At 37.0% G+C, this 16,498-nt stretch overlaps 1 protein-coding gene across 5 annotated transcripts in view; it reads right to left on the minus strand.

The window, feature by feature from the left end:
* Positions 1–15,231, minus strand: part of IQUB (IQ motif and ubiquitin domain containing) — a 75,630-nt gene extending 60,399 nt beyond the window's left edge. For 2 of the 5 annotated variants that reach the window (XM_053553879.1, XM_053553874.1), the window contains exons 1-2: positions 15,099–15,231; positions 14,867–14,927 (exon numbers count right to left, since the gene is read on the minus strand). The gene's annotated coding sequence lies outside the window, so the exon portion shown is untranslated. Of the gene's footprint in view, positions 1–4,907; positions 4,994–14,366; positions 14,461–14,753; positions 14,783–14,866; positions 14,928–15,098 lie in introns of those variants that run through there. The other 3 variants (XM_053553876.1, XM_053553877.1, XM_053553875.1) reach the window with 3 other exon arrangements.
* Between the last annotated feature and the right edge of the window lie 1,267 nt (positions 15,232–16,498).

The raw sequence follows: 16,498 nt of genomic DNA on the forward strand, positions 1-16,498 counted from the left end.
ATGAATCCACGGACCACAGATCAGTGGTAAGATAGGACTTTTATTAGAAGTTAGAAAGGAATACAGAAGAAGTAAAAAAGCACCAGAGCTTCTGGAAGGCGGAAAGAACTGAAGAACTCACTGGGGAGTCTCCATGTGGGCTCTTTTATCTAGGGGTCTTAAGTCTAGAGGATTACACGTGGCTGGTAGTTGGTAGATGGAAAAACATCTTTTCAAAGTTAATGAGTGTATTAACAAATGAATGGATGTAGTTCCTCTTTCACTTGGGCGAGGTTATCAGGTCCTTTACAGTCTTTGTAATTTTTCAAGAAAGAAAACAGACGGTATTTACAATTAAAGTACCAAGTTACTACCAAGATTTCTTCTCTAAAGAAATTCTAAAGGCTACACATGAAGGAGGAAGAAGATCCTAAGAGAAGTCTGAAGTGCAAAAAAGAAAGGTGAACACACAACCTCATAAACATATGAGTAAATCCAAACAATACTGTCAATACAAAATAATAGAAGATTGAAATATTAGACAATAATATTTAATTGGGAAGGAAAAGACCAGACTAAACTATTAACAAAATTAGGGAATATCGTCTTACCTTAGACTTTAGTAAGTTAAATATGCCTACTTAAATCTCGAGTACAAACAATAAAATAAATAAAGTTTGAAAATTCCAAGACAATAAAGAAGGAAAAAAGGTGGCATGAAAATTAAGTAAGAATTCAATTTTTAAAAATATTTATCTTTTTATTTCAAATTAGTATGAGGGTACAAATTTGTATGTTATATTGTTCTCTCTTCCAAGGTAAAGTTCAAGTTGTAGAAGAACCCTTCACCCAGAAAGTATGGTGAACACCCTCACATTGTGCATATTAGGTGAAATCTCACCAATTGCCCTCCCCCCAAGAACCCTTCTCCCTCCATACTTTCTTCTCCCTCCTCTCTGTCCCCTTGCTAGATTATATTTGTGTTTTATTATTTATGTGTGTGTGAAATTGCTTATATATTAGTTTTGTATTAGTATTGAGTACAGTGGATATGTTTTTTCCATTCTTGAGATATTTTACTAAGAAAAATGTGTTTCAGCTCTATCCAGGTAAACATAAAAGATGTAAGGTCTTCATCTTTTATTACGGCTGAATAATATTCCATGGTATACATATCCCTCAGTTTGTTAATCCATTCATGGGTTGATGTGCATTTGGGTTGCTTTCACAACTTTGCAATTATGTGTTGGTCTTCAATAAACACTCCTGCACAAAAATGTTTATGGTACAGTGATTTTTGTTCTTCTAGTAATAGAATTACAGGATCAAATGGAAAGTCAACTTTTAGTTCTTTGAGGATTTACCATACTTCTTTCCATAAAGGTTATATTAGTTTGCAATCCCACCAGCAGCATGGAAGTGTTCCTTTCTCTCCACAATCCATGCCAGAATCTGCAGTTTGGGGACTTTGTGATGTGGACTAGTCTTTTTTTTTTTTCATGGAAATGTACAATTTATTAACATGAGATACTTACCAGAAAATGTTAATAAACATTTTAAAACAGTAAAGATAATTTTTATTATGTTATTAATATATTGCTATTTTTACAAAACCTGAAAAGGTTTAATTCACCCTTTAGAAGCAATCAAAAAAGTTCATAAATAAAATAAAAACATTAACCTTGTAAAATATGATAAATCATACTATTTAAAATAAGCATTTGGGAAAAATTAAAAGATGTAGACTAGTCTTACTGGAGTTAGGTTATATCTCAGAGTGGTTTTGATTTGCATTTCTCTGATGATTAAAGACAATGAGGATTTTTACATGTGTTTGTTGGCCATTTATCTATCATCTTCAGAGAAGTTTCCAAGTCTTTTGCCGTCTTATAAATGGGGTTGTTTGCTCTTTTCTTGTTGATTAATTTGAGTTCTCTGTAGATTCTAGTTATTAGGCCTTTCTCAGATTTGTAACATGCAAAAATCTTCTCCATTCCAAAAGCTGTTTGTTTGGTATGGTTTTTGTACCCCTAGCAGTACAGAAGTTTTTTATCTTGATCAAATCCCATGTATTTATTTTTGGAGCTACTGCAATTGCCAGGGGTGGAAGATGAGTCTTCCTCATAAAATCTTTTCCCAGGCCAAGGTTTTTAAGCATTTTGCCCACACATCTTCTAGAATGTTTATTGTTTTGTGTCTTAAATATAAATCTTTTATCCAGCAAGAATCAATTTTTTTCAAAGGTGAGAGGTGTGGGTCCAGTTTCAGACTTCTACATGTGGCTAACCTGTTGTCCCAGAACCATTTATTAAATAGGAAATCTTTTTCCCAATGCATGTTTTGTTAGGTTTATCAAAAATCAGATGGTGACATGCAGCTGGGTTTATCTCTAGATTTTCTATTCTATTCCATAGATCTATGGCTCTGGTTTTTTGCCAATACCATGCTGTTTTGATCACTACAGACTTTTAGTATAACCTGAAGACTGGTAATGTGATGCCTCCAGATTTGTTTTTATTTCTTAGGATTTCATTGGCTATTACGGCTTTTCTCTGGTTCCATATAAAATGAAGTAGTATTTTTTCAAATTCTTCAAAGCATGACATTGTTGCTTTGATGGGGATTTCATTAAATCCGTAGATTGCTTTGGGTAATATGAACATTTTAATGATGTTGATTCTTCCCAACCATGAGTATGGGGTATTCTTCCATTTGCTAATGTCTTCAGCTATTTCTTTTACCAGAGTTTCATAGTTCATGTGCTTTGTTAGATATATTCACAGGTATTTTATTTTCTTTGGAGCTAAAGAGGCACTTTGTTGAGGTTAGACTTGTGTCCTAAAATACAATCAGTTTTGGAGAATGATCATAGATTGATAAGCAGAATGTCTATTCAGTTTTGTTAGGATGAAATGTTCTGTATATCTCTGTTAAGCCATTCATTCTAAGGTCATGTTCAAGACTATTATTTCTTTGTGCCTCGGCCCACGGGGAATTCAACGGGGACCTGGGAAACAAAGGGGTCAGTCGAATGAGGGGACAAGAGACACGAAAGAATGAGAGCAAGTCAAGAGTCTGATCAAGCTCCGAAGAGTTTATTTTTTCGGCTGTGCTTATAAGCATTCAAATGAGGAAGTAACTAAGGGCTATTCCTAACAGGGCGGGGAGGGGGCTAGTTTCTGGAAAATTACTAGGAGAAGGACCCTAAGGTGGGGGGTGCATTTTTGAGGAGATATGCAAGGGGAAAGTACCGTTGCTGTTTATGGTTGAATTCCTGAGAATAGTTTGCTCGTAAAATCAAGATAGCAAGGGGCATTTTTGTGATATGTTTTGGCTCCGGGCATCTTTGTTTAGTTCTGCTTGGAGGATCTATCCAGGCTGTTAAAGGGTATTAAGGTTTCTAACTATTATAGTGTAGGAAGATATACTTTTCAGATCATTTAAGGTTTGTTTTACAAATGGAAGAGATTTCAGGTAGGCAGAAATGTTAATTTTTGAAATCTCTTCATGTTGTGTGCTTCCCTTAACAAGCAGGTAGTGTCCATCCTTGTCTTTCCTTATTTTTGTTGGTTTAAATCCAGTTGTATCTGTAAAAAAGATTGCAACTCCTTATTTCTTCTGATTTCCATTTGTCTGGATGATTGTTTTCCATTCCTTCACCCTGAGTCTTGTTTTATCCTTTGAGGTTATGTGTGTTTCTTAGAGACAACAGATACTGGCCTCAGCTTTTATATCCAGTCAGCTAAGCTGTGCCTCTTTAGAGGAAAATTCAAGCCATTCCCATTTATTGAGAAAATTGATAGGTATGGTGGAGTTTTAGTCATCTCATTTTTCAGAGGTCCAGAACTTATTTTTATCCCTTTCACTATTGTGGAAGCTAGGCTTTGAGCCTTAATTTCTGGATGTGCTTACTCGTTGGTGGACCACAGTGCTAGTCATTATGAAGAATGAGTCTAAGTACTTATTAAATAGGGTGAGTCTAGTCATGACAAATACCTCAACATTTGGATATCAGCAAAATATTTAATTTCTTTGTCACAAATGAAATTCAGTTTAGCAGGATCCTGGATGGGAAAATTGTTATATTTAAGAAGGTTAAAGACCAATGACCATCCTCTTCTGGCTTGAAAAGTTTCAGCTGAAATATCTGCAGTCATCCTGGTATTTTTTCCCTTTGTAGGTAAGACTTTTCTTACACCTGGCTCAGTGGCCCACACAACACTCTGGCCTCTGCAGGGGACAGTTTGGCAACCAGACAGGAGTAAGGGTGAGCTATAGGCTCAGGACTGCAGAGAGAGAATATTTGTTCACTTCTGTGCCAGGCAGGATAGGTCTGGGCACAGAGGTCCTTTGTTTTCTGCTCCCTTGGAGAAATCCTCTGAGGACCTCCCAGTTGGGGAAGGGGTCTTCTGTCCCCTAGGCAACAGGCACCTTCAACTAGTCACTCCATACCTGATCTTGGTTATCTTTGTTCCTCTTTCTTGGCCTTGCAGCTTGTCTCAGCTGATGTGCCCATTCTTCACCCTGTGCTCAACTCCCCACTTTGAGCTTCTCTGAGTTCATGTCACTCCAACTTCTCTCCCTCTGGACAGGAGCCTCTGGTGAAACCTGCTTCTAGTTGGCCATCTTGACTCCTACCACATAACTCTGAATTCAATTTTTTAAAAGTTCAAGAAACTTCATTAGGTTCTCTCTCACAAAAAAAGAAGTCCTCATTTCAATTACTTTCTCTCATAATAGAGCTTAATGTCCTGATTAGAAAGAATATATCATAAAGAAGCCCTAACTTCTAACAACATATTTATCTGCCATCTTTGGAGAGTCTGAGGTAATGCTTTTGTTTCTATCTGATGGGTCAACCTCCCCTCAGAGTGGCCAACTGGCATCTTCCAAAAATAGCAACAACAAGAAAAAAATATAGGTCATACCGGGTGACTCGCTCCTGCGATCCCAGCACTCTGAGAGGCCAAGGTGAGTGGATTGCCTGAGCTCATAGGTTTGAAACCAGCCCGAGAAAGAGCAAGACCCATCTCTAAAAAAAAAAAAAAAAATAGTCAGGCATTGTGGTAGGCACCTGTAGTCTGTAGTCTCAGCTACTACGGATGCTAAGACAAGAGAATTGCTTTAGACCAAGAGTTTGAGGTTGCTGCGAGCTATGATGCCATAGCACTCTACTGAGGGTGACAAAGTAAGACTCTGTCTCAAAAAAAAAAAAAAGAAAAGAAAAAAGAAAGAAAAGGAAAAAAAACTAAAATAGACACTACACCTCCTTTTTACTGTTTTTTTTTTTATTGTCTATATATTCTGGATACAAGAATTAGATATGTATTTAGCAAAATTATCTCTCAGTCTATAATTTGTATTTTTATTTTTCTACTTGTATACTCTGAAGAGCAGAAATTCTTGAATTTCTTGATGTTGTTGTCTCTTGAGCAGAAATGCAAGAGAACTATGGGGAATTGCCTTCCACCAGCAATGAAAACCACCCATCAGTAGTTCCAAGGAGCCTCAGGGAGTCAGCATTTTGTTATTATTCTCATAGCCATTCACTAAAACAACCCTTTTACAACATCAATTTTATTTCTCTCATGCAGACAGCAAAAACTATGCTTGCTCATCTATCCTTTGAAATTTTGTCAGGCTCCATCTGACACTACCTAGTGGGAATAAGGCTTCACTAATGGCCTACAACATTTAAATGCACTCCCAGAGTAGACGCCTGAAGGGGAAACTGTGCCTATAGCCAACCAAAGTGGAAAGACAGCAAACACTCAGATACCACCTAAGGCAGCAGAGTAGATCTCACACTAGCCCTAAGACAATAAATTTCATAACTGTAATATGAGTAAACTATATACAACAGTGTAATTATGTATGTGTGTATATATAATATATATGTGTGTGTATATATATATATATATCATAACCAAGTAAGGTTTACTTTTGGAGTCATCCTTAATTTTTCCCTTTCTCGAATTCATTATCCAGTCACTAACCATGTCAACCTGAAAATTTAGTTTCAGTCTACTTTTGTCCATCACCCTGGACAATACTACTGGACATCACAATACTACTACAATATCCTCTAGCTGGTCAGTTTAATTTCATTCTTGAACACCCTCCTCCCCCCCACCAAAAAATCCATTATTCTCACAGCAGCCAGAGAAATATTTTTTGTAAATTATATTATACCCCTTTCATACTTAAAAACCTCTAGAATGCTTTCTAGAATAAAATCTAAACTATTCAATATGGTCTTCAAAGTCCTAAATGATATCTCCTTACTCTGTGTCTGACCTCATCCTTTAACCTCCTTCCCCACCTCGAATGTAGGTTGGAGATATTTAGGGTTGATCTCCACTTTAAGGCTTTTCATTTTCTGTTTCCTCTGTTAAGAATATGTTGCTACAGATCTTTATAACTAACTCCTTCTAATTTCCCATGTCTCAACTTGAATGCAAGTTCTCTAGGGAACTAATCATCCCCAATTTTACTTTCACACCCTTATCATCTCCTATTTTACTTTTATTCCAAATCTAATTAAGTTGAAAACCATGGGTTATTCATTCACTTACTTGTTACTGTCATCTCTTTTTTTTTTTTTCTTTTTTTTTTTTTTTTATTGTTGGGGATTCATTGAGGGTACAATAAGCCAGGTTACACTGATTGCAATTGTTAGGTAAAGTCCCTCTTGCAATCATGTCTTGCCCCCATAGTTACTGTCATCTCTTACTACAGTAATACTTTCACAGGAAGTAGAATCTTTTCTGCCTCATCAATGTTGCTCCTCCACATCCAGAAATAAGCCTGACAATTTAGTACATCCTCAAAAAAATCTTGACTTAAATATGTACATAAATAATAAAGGAAGTAAAGATCAACATTATAAAATCTGTTAACATAATTCACTATATTAACTGAGCAAAAGGGAAAAACATTGATTATCTACATATGCCAAAAATCAGTACATATTTCTGACTTTTCTTTAAATTATGAGCTAAAAATAAAACTGAACCTCCTTTTCTTGATAAAGGGTATATACTTGTAACATCATACTTAAATAAATACTAGATGCACTCTCATTAAGACTAGGAACAAAAGGAAGATGCCTGTTACCATTGCTCTTAAACATCAAGGAAAAGAAATGAAGTATAAATATTTGAAATATAGTGACAAAATTTTACATTTATATGAGTACTAAATTGACAGAACTATCCCCCATTAAAGGAAACATTCAAAAATTAGAAAATGTAATATGTTGGTTCACCTTCTCCAGCCATGCAATGTCCACTTTCAAAGCAAAAATAAAAGTCCTTGGATATTCTACAAAGCTATAGTAACCAAAACGACACAGAGATAGAACCCAGAAATAAATTCATGCATTTTTGACAAAGACACTAAGAACATACATTGGGGAAACGATAGTCTCTTCAATAAATGGTGCTCAGAAAACTGGGCATCCATATGCAAAATGATAATAGACCCCTATTTCTCATCATATAAAAATGCAAATCAAAATGTATTAAGAACTTAAATGTAAGACCCAAAACTATGAAACTACTACAAGAAAACATTGAAAATGTTTCAGGACCTTGATCTGGGCAAAGATATTTTGTATAAGACCCCAAAAGCACAATCAACAAAAAATAAAAATAGACAAATCGGATTACAGCAAGCTAAAAAGCTTCACACAGCAAAAGAAATGCTCAACAGAGTGAAAAGACAACCTACAGGAGAAAATATATGAAAACTATCCACCTGACAAGGAATTAATAATCATGATATTTAAGGAACTCAACACAATAACAAAAATAAAATCCAATGAAGATAACAGATAAATGATCAGAATAGACATTTCTCAAAAGAAGTCATGCAAATAGCCAACAGGTATATTAAAAAATGTTCCATTAATTATCAGGGAAATGCAACTCAAAACTACAATGAGATATCATCTCACCCTAGTTAAAATGGCTACTATCAAAAAGGCAGAAAATAATAAATGCCAGCAGGGATGCAGAGAAAGGGGAACACTCACAGGTAGTTGGTGGGTATGTAAATTAGTAAAGTCATTAAGGAAAACAGCATGGATCGGAATAAGAAAATTTGGTATGTATACACAATTGATCATTCAGCCATAAAAAAGAATGAAATTCTGTCATTTGCAGCAACATGAATGAATTGGGGAATATTAATATTATGTAATGTGAAATAAGCCAGGCACAGAAAGACAAATATCAGATATTCTCACCCATGTGTGAGAGCTAAAAATGTTGATCTTATGTAAGTAAACAGTAAAATCATGGTTGTCAGAGGATGGGATGAGTAGCAGGGCAAGAAGGGATAAGGTAGAGATGGTCAATGAGTACCAAAAATATTCAGAAGGACTAAGCTAAGTAGGGTGACTATACTTAACAATAATTCATTACATATTTCCAAATAGCTGGAAGAGAAGATGTGGAATGCTCCCAGCACAAAAAAAAAAAAAAAAAAAAATGTTTGAGGTGATGAAGATCCCAATTACTCTGATATGATTGTTATATATTTTATACATGTATCAAATATCACAAATATCCCATAAATATTCACAATAATTGTGTATCGATAAAAATTTTTTTTTAATTTTTTGAATTAGCTATGGCCATGACTGAATTCATTCATTCAACAAATTTTTATTGGGTATCTGCTCATTACCAGTCACTCTTCTTGCTGTGTCTAAAGACACAGAAGTGAACAAAACAGATAAAAATCCCTACAGTAACGAAGTTTACATTCAGAGAAGAAACAACTAAATTAGTACCGTAAGTACTGGGTCAGAGAAGAATAAGTGCTAGGAAAATAATAAAGTGGAAAAGTAGGCTAGGGAATATGACAGTGTCAGAAGGAGGTATGGCTGAGCAGAATGGTGGGTTTTTGTTAAAGTATTTGTGGTGGGGAAGTATAAAGAATATGTCACCTTTGGTAAGGTGACATTTGAGCAAGAGGCCAAAGTGAGAAAATAAGCAAGGCATAAGGACAAATGGAGAAATAAAAAACAGCAAATATCTGAGGAACAGCCATTCATCTCATGTGACTGGAGAGCAGTGAGCTATGGGAAAGAACAGTCAAAGATGAAACCAGAGAGGAGATTGTGACAAGAGAGCATCAGATCACACTGATCTTGCACACCATTCCAAAGATTGACTTGACTCTAAATGAGGCTCACCAGAAGGTTTTAAAAAAAAATGACCTAACTTACAATTTAGAAGACTCACTTGGGCTGCTGTTTTGTTAAAGAGATTATGGGAGGAAGAGGAATGAGAAGCTGGCGAAACAGCAGGAGCCTACTGGAATTCTCTGCAGTAACCCAGGAGGTGAAATGAACCAAGGTGATGGTATAGGAAGGAGATGGGGAGAAGTGGTTAGATTCTGGATATATTTTGAAAATAGAGCCAAAAGATTTGAAGAGTGTGGACACTGAGATAAAGAGAGAAATAAAGAATACTTATAATTATTTTTAGACTGGGCAAGTAGAAGAAGCTGAATTTACAGGAATTAGGAAAATTGCAAATAAAGCAGCTTTGAGGTGCAGAAGGAAGTTAGATCACAGTTTGATTCTGGGCGGTCTAAGTTTGAGATGCCCATGGGTTGGTAGCTTGGAATTCTTAGAAATTGACATGGAAATAGAAATCGAAGAGGAAAAAGTCTATAGATGGTATTATTTATTTATTTATTTACTTATTTTTTATTTTTTTGAGACAGAGTCTTACTCTGAATGCTGTGGGATCACAGCCCACAGCAACCTAAACCTTTTAGGCTTTAGCAATCCTCTTGCCTCAGCCTCCCAAATAGCTTGGACTACAGACATGTGCCACTACATCCGGCTAGTTTTTCTGTTTTTAGAAGAGCCAGGTTCTCGCTCTTGCTCAGGCAGGTCTCGAGCTCTTGAGCTCAAGCAAAATTTAAAGCCATGAGACATGAAATCAATGCAATCACAAGTCACAAATAGAAGCCACGTGCATACTATAAAGTGGTTCCTGTGGTAGGGACAAGATAAACACCCCTCCATTTTCCTTATCAACGCAACTACCCCCTTTCCTAGTTGCTGTGGTTTCTAATGCTTATACTCATCTCACTAATAGTTTAGTAAGCTAAATATCCCGGATTTCTTCCCTCCAAAGAACGTATCTCCTTATAAATAAAATGGCACTGATCACACTTCTCCATAACCTGTTTCTGTGTGTGGTAGGACCTAAGGTTCATAGGAGATCCTTAATCAATGATATAAACAAGTCAGCTAAATAATTACCTAAGTTTTCAAGCTGTTGTTTTTAAAGAGGGTGGCTGGCAATTATCTTTATGATAATGAGCATCTGTTCAACCTAAAAACAAATTTTAAGATTCCTAATTCATAAAAGCATGGAGATCATAAACCAGAAAGAACCTCATTGTCATCCAATATAGCAATGCTCAGCTTGGGTTTCCCAAAGTGGGCTTTCAGGAAAGTCAACTCTAGAGCCAGACCGCCTGGGTTTGAATCCTAATTTAACAACTACCCCTTGACACAGGCAATCTGCTGTAGCTGTGGGAGGCCCTACATATTCATGCTGAGTATGATAAAAATGCAAGGTCATTCCCACTGTTTACCCAGGCCATATCTCAGGGTTGTGTTAGCAACAAGAAACAACAACGTTTGAGATTACATTTTCCCCCCAAGCAAAGTGAGTAGGCTTTCTTAAGTTAACTATAAAAGTGGTAGAATTTTCATGTAGACTAACCCTGTGTTGCCCAGGCTTGGGCAGATGGGAAACTGGCACAAACTTGAAGCACTAGCTACTTCTTTTGCCATGAGACCTTTGTCTCTGACCTCACACCCAAGAAACAGTGACAAACTTAATTACTAGCCTGCAAATAGGGTAAAACTCCACATCCCTCACAGTTCTCAGTACTCACTAGCAGCGTGACTGTGACAGTAATTTCTTAACATCTCAAAGTCTCATTTTCCTCACTTGGTATATGGAATAAGTCTCAAAATCAAAGCTTCTCGTGAGAATTAATTATAAAATATTTAGCCAACAGTGACTGGCATACAGTGAGCACTTAATAAATGTTTGCTAATTACTAATGAACTATTTCTAAAATTTCTAAAAGCCTAATAATCATACATTCATAATGCCTTAGAAGTATTACATAATTACTCACTTAACTCAGTATGAAAGAAGCACTTTTGAAATAAAGCATATTAGCAAATAAATTATTTAATTCTCATAGGTAGATTATGTCATTATGCTCATTTTACAGATAAAGAAATTAACACAGAGAGGTTAAATAATGTGTCCAAGATCACAAAGCTAGTAAGCAGTAGAGCTGGGATCCAAACCCAGGCAGTCTGGATCCGTGTTCTTAACCACTGCACTGTGTTCTTAACCACCCGTGTTCTTAACCACTGCACTGTGCTACATCTCAGTAGGAGTCCATTGGGAGTTGAAAGGGATTGGGAAGGGAACCCAGGATCAGGAAATAGTCCAGGAACTGGATTGTTCTTTCTTTAGATGAAAAAGCAAAGACCCAGGAATGCCTTGTGTAGGGTAGTGGTAGGTGGATCCAGAATTTAAATAACAATTTTTCCATCAGACACATTATCAGAGAATATCTTTTATCTTAAGTGAGAAACATAACTGTAATTTAAAATCGAGCAGAAAATATTCAATAGGGATTTTTTTTCACCCAGCTAGAAGGAGGAGCTAATTATATTGATTCCTAATACTTCTGTAGTTATATTAATTTGCTTGTATACATTAACATGTGTAACTCACTGCAGCAGATGTAAAGAGCAAATGACAAAGCACACATATTACAATGCGAAATGTAAAATGTTGTCAAATTCTAACCCAAACAGGTAGCAACAGCCTGCTAGCTGGTTTGAAAAGACTATTTAAATTTTTTATTACTGTTAATTTAGTTGTTTCTAAGAGATCAGTATGTGCTTTCAAGAAAAATAAATCTGACAGAAAGGGATAAAGTAAAAGTACTAATTAGGCAAGGTGAACAGTTTATCCTTCCAGAAATTGTCTAATAAGCTACAATTATAAAATATCACATACGAGGTCTGACAACTCAGTTCGCAAACTCATCCTGGGAAAGGGGCTACACACCTCATTGCTGAATATCACTACAGTCCCCTTTGAAGTCGTCCCCTTGGGAAGCTGTGCATTGATGCCAGTGCCTACTCCACCACCCTTTAAAGCAATTTTGGAACTCTTCTTCTGGAATGGCCATCAAAGCTTTTATTGTATTACCCTTGATGTCCTGAATGTCATCAAAATGTCTTCCTTTCAATAAGTCATGGGGGGGCCAGATCAGGTGAGAAGGGAGGATGTTCCAATACAAGTATTTGTTTGCTGGCTAAAAACTCCCTCACAGACACTGCCCTCATCAGCATAATGCAAGAGTCACAAGTTGCTGGCCAAGGTTTTTAGTTAAGATTTTCCTGTTTCTCTACTGATGCTTACGTGGTCTGCTATGCTTCTCAGTCACCAGACAACTTTGACATGCAATTTGACAAAGTTTTGCAATGTTTTCATCAAATCTGCTTGTTAATGGCTGCCTCAACCTCTCCATCAGTGATGCTTTCTCTTCCCTCAGGAAAATGTTTAATCCATTTGTACACTGCTATTTTCTTCGTGGCATTATTCCCATAAAACTTGAAAAAATATGTTCCTTATTTCTCTTCCTCTCTTGCCAAGTTTAACAAGAAATTTAATGTTTGTTTGTTGCTCTAATTTAAGCACTGACATTCTTGCAATAGCACAGAGAAACACACAACACCACACTCAGCAAGACACTGCCACATGTGGACACGAACAAAGCTGTGAGCCACTGATACACTGAGGTTATAAACTTACAAGTGGTTTCTACAGTGCTGCCAATGTAGCGCACAGAGGCAAGTTTGCAAACTTAATTATCAGAGTTCATGTATACATTTACTGTACATATAAATTTGTTGGCCAGTAGTGGCCACTCACACCTGTAATCCTAGCACTCTGGGAGGCCAAAGAGAGTGGATTGTCTGAGCTCAGGAGTTAGAGACCAGTCTGAGCAAAAGTGAGACCCTGGATCCACTAAAAACAGAAAAGAAAAAAGAAAAAAACCTAGTCAGGCTTAGTGGCACAAGCCTATAGTCCCAGCTACTTGTGAGGCTAAGGCAAGAGGATTGCTCAAGACCAGTTGGAGGTTGCTATAAGCTATGATGCCACCACACTCTACCCAGGGCAACAGAGTAAGACTCTGTCTCAAAAAAAAAAAAAAAATTGCTTATGATACTATCACTATATCTTTAATATATAAACAATATTTCTATTTTAAACTTACATCTTAACATATTTATTCTATAAAAAACATGATTCTGCCTCTTTAGTTTCAATAACCTCATAGTAATTTCATTGCAGAGCTGAGCCATATTATAATCAACTGTTGTCCTTGTGATGGGCATTTGTTGCCTCTAGTTTCTTACTATTGAACATAGTGCTGCTTGTACATATACTTCTGTATACATATGTAAGTATACCATGAAATAAATTCTCAGAATGGACAAATCAAGGGCAGGCAGATCATAATTCTGTTAAATCCCATCAAATTGCTTTCTAAAAAGGCAGCACAAAGGCCACGTGCAGTGGCTCACACGTGTAATCTTAGCCCTCTGGGAGGCGGGGGGGAGGACTGCTTAAGCTCACCAGTTTGAGACTGAGAGCAAGACCCCTTCTCTAAAAATAGTCAGGCACTTGCTTCAGCAGCACATATTCTAAAAATGGTCGAGTCTGTAGTGCCGCTACTCAAGAGGCTGAGGCAAGAGGATCTCTTGAGCCCAAGAGTTTGAGGTTGTTATGAGCTACCACGCCACTGCACTCTACCACGGGTGACAAAGTAAGACTCTGTTTCAAAATTAATTAATTAAAAGGCAGCACAATATATGTTAGGTAAAATTTATCTTTTTGCTTATTAGAGTTTCCAAATTTTCTGACATGCATGGAAATACTTTCCCACAATTACAAGTAAATCCATACATTCACCCATACATAAATGAGACCAATCTGTAAATATTGATAGAAAATGATTCGAAGATACAGTGTTAAGTTTAAAAGCAGAGCACAGAACAGTATGTGCACTGTTACATATGTGTATGTGTACACCACCTCTGGAAGGTAAACTGGCCTGAGGAGAATGGGTAGAAGGCAGATTTTCACTGTTCATCCATTTTACTATTTGAACTTTTTATCCTTTTTGTGTACCATCTATTCAAATATAAATGTTTTAACCTTATTGTTTAAAAGAACAGTCTCTATTACGTTTACAAAAAAGTTCGTTTTTTCACCTATAATATTCATAATTTCACCTATAATTTCATTTCTTACCTTTTAAAGCTTGATGCATTTAGAATGTCAGTAGTGTAAGTACTAAGTCAGGGATCAAGTCGTGCCTTCTACCCAATAGATAAGCTTGTTGAATGTTGAAGGTTTTAGGAGGCAAAGACCATGAGTGGAGGGGAAGAGTAAGAGCGTCAGTTGAGGATGGTCTAAAAGCCCTTGACTGAAAATGGTCGCTGCGGAAGGCTAAACGTTTTCCAGGCCCATACCTGGGTTATACACAGGGCTTGCTTCTATACTATTACCGAGCTAAGCACTCGGGGTGCAAGGTGAGGTTCACCTCCTAGCTGGATGCCGCTGCTTCCAATGCCAAATCAGAGAGGGGAGTCAGAAAAGGAGCCCTGAAAGGTGAGGCGATGTGCATTCTTGACCCACCAGGCAACCCGGCAGCCCAGCAGCCCCGCACACAGTCCTCGGAGTCCAGCACCGTTGAGTCACTGGCCCTAAGCCCAGGGCCAGGACAGGGCATCCAGACCCTGTCCTCCTACCTGTCTACGAAACACAGCTGCTCGCGTGGAAGAGGTGGCTCCTTGAAAGCAGCGTCGGTACCTGCAGGATTCTCAGTTACCAACCGGATCCTAGCAACGGCCCTAGCTCCACCTGCCCTCGCCAGGGCACCGCCCCCAGGAGAAGGGGGCGAGGCGGGGAAAAGGGGTAGGGGAGGGGCAGAGGACGGGGAGGGGCCCGATCCGAGAAAGTGAAAGGGACAGGGACGCTAACCTCTCCAAGATCCCTTTACACTCGTGAAAGGGCACAGTTCTAGGAACCAAGCGCTGACAGCAATTTAAGCTTACGGATATGAAAAAATCAGAATCAGAGAAGACATAAATATGAACTTAGAGGCAAGAAATTGTCCAAGGAGAAAGCAGGTGTACAACAGAAAGCGACTACTTGTTTTTGTTGAATTTACAACTTGGCTCATAGCTTTTTGCCAGCCAAAGAGAACAAGAAGTCAGCAGCTATTTATTCCTCTTATAATTAGGAAAAACAAAATTTACGTTAAACACTAACTTATAATGATTTTTTTCCTATCAGTAACTTTTTTCAATAAAGCTAGTTTTTAAAGAGGCACAAACAGTATTGAGGAAAAGGTCAAGAATATTCCTGTTACAAATGTAGTGACAGTACATGTGGCTATCTCATAATAACAGCAAACATGTATTAAATATTGTCACTGAACACCTTACGTTTTTTATTTCATCCTTACAATTTTGTTAAGAATTACTATTAGTCCTATCTCACTAATGAGGAAATTAAGACATTGAGGTTTAGAGAGGGGACCAGGATTAAACCCACACACTCTGACTCCAGAGCCCAAATTTTAAATCACTATTTTCTGGTTCTAGGTGTAACACCCTTTGATATTTAAAAAGGATAATATCAATGTACTATGTACTTAATATCAAAGACAATGTACTATAATAAGAACAGTACAAATCCATTCTCTCATTCATAATGTTCAGTGTCTTCATTTCCCCATTAACTTCCTAATGGCCAATGTCATTTTTAAGTCTTCATCTCATTTTAAAATAGATATTTTACTAGAACATTAAATACTTATTATATGCTCAGATAAAATTGGCTTAGCTTTAGTTATGACTGTAAATAACAGCAAATGCATTTTAATCACATCCATGAAGAACAAAGAGGGAAAGGAGGTATAAGGTAAACACTAGGGTGAGTTTTTTACCTATAAGGTAAACACTATGGACAGACAGGTGGGGAGGTGTGCAGACAAGTTTTTCTAAATACCCACTTCCATGTCCAAAATCATAGTGTATCTTAAATTCTACTACTACTAAGAATTTCATTGATTTTATTTACACACTTTTATTTACACACATTGATTTTATTTACACACTCCAATTCATGATACACTGACCTCCATGTTAAAACGGTATGAAAATACTAAGTTTAGGAATAGAGGCAAGAGATGGAGGAAAAAAAGATAGGTGGGGTAAGTACCTCAAAATGTGACTTGATATCCACTATATGTTCTTATTTTATCAACAGTTTGTTGTGAAGATGAATTTATACAACTCAATCTTAACATAAGAGCCTAACTTAATAGGTTTCTTGGGCAGCCTGTAAGATTGTGAAAGGTTAGAGTCAATTCCAAA

This window comes from Nycticebus coucang, chromosome 11 (assembly GCF_027406575.1).
Source record: "Nycticebus coucang isolate mNycCou1 chromosome 11, mNycCou1.pri, whole genome shotgun sequence".
Lineage (NCBI taxonomy): Eukaryota > Metazoa > Chordata > Mammalia > Primates > Lorisidae > Nycticebus > Nycticebus coucang.